Source organism: Pyxicephalus adspersus, chromosome 1, assembly GCF_032062135.1.
Source record: "Pyxicephalus adspersus chromosome 1, UCB_Pads_2.0, whole genome shotgun sequence".
NCBI classification, from domain to species: domain Eukaryota; kingdom Metazoa; phylum Chordata; class Amphibia; order Anura; family Pyxicephalidae; genus Pyxicephalus; species Pyxicephalus adspersus.
Window position 1 is genome coordinate 119,574,332 of NC_092858.1, and position 3,146 is coordinate 119,577,477.

Sequence of the window (3,146 nt, forward strand, 5' to 3'; positions counted from 1 at the left end):
AGGAAACCCACGCAGACACGGGGAGAACCTGCAAACTCCATGCAGATAATGTCCTAGCTGGGAATTGAACCTGGGACCTAGTGCTGCAAAGGCCGGAGTGCTAACCCCTGAGCCACCGTGCTGCCCACATAGTGGATTGATGAACAACACAAGGGGACTGTTGTATGTGTGTCAAATTTTCTCCTGAGAGGTCCTGCTTATCTCCGACGATCATTTGACATGTGTATGTAGCCTGTGAACTAGTAATGACAGATGAAAAGTTCAGCAATGGCAGCCTCCATATTAACAGACAGTGATTTCTTGACAATACAAAGTTTCTGTACCTACATTAGGGGCTCCCCCCCACCAAACATCAGGTAGAAAAATAAAATAAATCTACCTACCTTGCCTCCAACTTAGCTCCCTACTACACACCTGGAGGGCTAGGTTTGGTGCAGTGGTGATGGTAGTGAAGGTGGATTGGGGGTGCAGTGGTTAAAATTATAGATAGGGTTGGTATGGATAGATGTCGGTAACCAGTGGTAAGATTGGACAGGGAATGGTAGGGGGTGGCAGGCTTAGCATTGAAAGTTGGGCTTGGTGTTGGTAGTCCTGATGGGCAAAGTGGGGGTTCTGTGTAAGTGTAGGTACTGTATCTGTGGATGGATATCTGTACGCATTGGAGGGGGAGGATTGGTGGGTTGAAGAATTAGACAGTCAATCACGATCAGGAAGCCCCCACCACCACCACAATCAGTGGTTGGCAAGGTGTGAAGCCATTGCTCTGTACACAGTCAGGGGGGCTGGTGGTTGTTCATGGGAGTTACCAACATAAACTGCCCCTGACAACCAGAAAGCTATCTGCTGTGTAGCTTAATGAAGGGCCCACAGCTGATGCCAATCACAAAGAGCTGGTTGTTAACATATACAATGGATGTGTATGATTTGGTTATTTTTAGAGATTATTTTTATAAATGTCATTGCTGTTGTTCAATTATTTTTTGACATTCATGTGAAATGTGGTTTTACTTGTATTTAATGTCACCTTGGTTTGTGCCAGAAACATCTTGTCAATTACAGGGGTCAACAAAAAATTAGTTTGTGATAATTATCAGAAACCACAGCAAACTTTCCTAAATCAGTTTTTCGAGCAGATTTCAGATCTGTTTTCAGTTTTTCCCTTACACGTACAGTTTCTGAGTTATGGGTACTATTATAGTTAACATTGTACGCATACTGTATGTATTTTGTACTAAAATGTAGGCAACATTGAAGTGAATATTAATACATCTTCAGTGTAAAGTAAAATAAGGCACACTGTGGTATAGATACACTGAACAGTGTCAGTCAGGTACCATTGTTTCTTCAGAAATGCTTAGAGTATGATTTTCTTGTGTACTCTTTGAATGGATTGTCGCGATACAGCATCCAGCAGTAGTCAGCCATCATACTTTAATTCCAGAAACCTTGGTAGCAGTGCTCCATTACCTGAATGTCCTGGTGAAAACGTTCTCCTTGTTTATCACTCACAAGATTTTCCAGGAAGAATTCTAAATGTGAGTGCAAGAAATGTTATTTTTAATGACATGTGACAACTCAGTTTCTGGTATGAATTAAGCAGACTCTGAACTCTGAATGGTTGCCCAGGAAATTTTTACACAGCCACTTGAATGCATCCCAAGCTTCTAGCTTAGCTGCTGAGAGAGATTGTTTGAAAATATAATCCCGCAAAACAGACTTGATCAGTGGCCCTATAAATATCCCTTCCTTCATTTTTGCAATGCTTATGTTTGGAAACTTCTCAACAAGGTACTGAAAACCAATGGAGTTTGATTGACCCATGACCTTTACAAGGTTCTTCATCAATCCGAGCTTTAGATCCCCACAGATGTTCCACTGATTTGTTTTTTACTGGATTGCTTTAAGTAGTATCTTCATGTTGTCATAGGACTCCTTTAGATTAACGGAATGGGCAATCGGTAAACTTGGTTTTACCATTATGGAATTACCATTAGGCAGTAAGACTGCTTTTAAGCTTCTTTTAGAGGAATCAATGAAGATACGTCATTCAGATGGAACATGCTTTTGTGACAAACTGTTAAATAGTGCGTTTGTATCATGACAGTAGGCCCAGTGAGCCATCACTAGTGAAGAACGTTTTCAAGTTATGATTTCGTTTTCTGTAGTGAGTTACAGTTACACCCTTTGCAAGCTTCTGTGTAAGCCTTGAAGCAAGAAGTTCTGCTTTGTCTTTGGAGAGATTTAGATCACGAACAAGATCATTCAGCACTGCTTGTGTAAAGGTCTGTAGTTCTGAATTTTCACTGGCCAAGTAGTCAGGATCAGATGATTCAGGGTTGTAACTGGCTGCAACTCCAGCACATTCCTAATCACCTTCTACAGAAGCAAGTTCATCATGTGGCGGTACCGGAACTAGCAATGAATCACCATGGGGAACAGGCCCAATTGCAGAATCGAGGCTGGGATATACAATTTTGTGCTGAGTTTTACCTGAGAATCCATTTCTGTTGACGCGGCAGAAATAGCAGTTGATTAGATGGTCTTGCGGTTCTCTCCACGCGATCGGGATTGCAAATGGCATTGCTGCATTACACCGATTTAGCCAGTCACACAGTGGTGGTACAGCTGGTACAGATGACATGTGGAGCCCAAGATTTATCCTGGTCCCCAAGTGGACAGCCAAAATATAATTTGTATATCTTTTGAAGCTTTGTAGTAATTTGGCAACGTTGTGCTTTTGTTGTGAATGAACCACACACGTAACAGAAACTGTCTGGATCATTAAGGCAATTTCTAGGCATTATGACAAATAAAATCAATTGCAGTTAGTGTGGTCTCTAACCTTAAAAAAAGAAAACCGTTGTTAAATGTTGTAATATGTTAAGGATATTTATAAAGAATTTCACACAATATATAATTAGCTGCATCACAAAAACTAGACATGCTAGAGAAAAACTGAACACATATTTGAAATCCGCATCAAATACTACAGAACCCACAAAATTATATTTGATGAAAATGACATGTTGACCTATGTTATTGAACACAGAGGAGTGTTCCGTCTCCTCCTATTTCTATATCCTGCCAGTATTTCCATTAAGAGGATGACAACATTGCCTTAAGTTAACCACCTAGCCGTTAAGCCC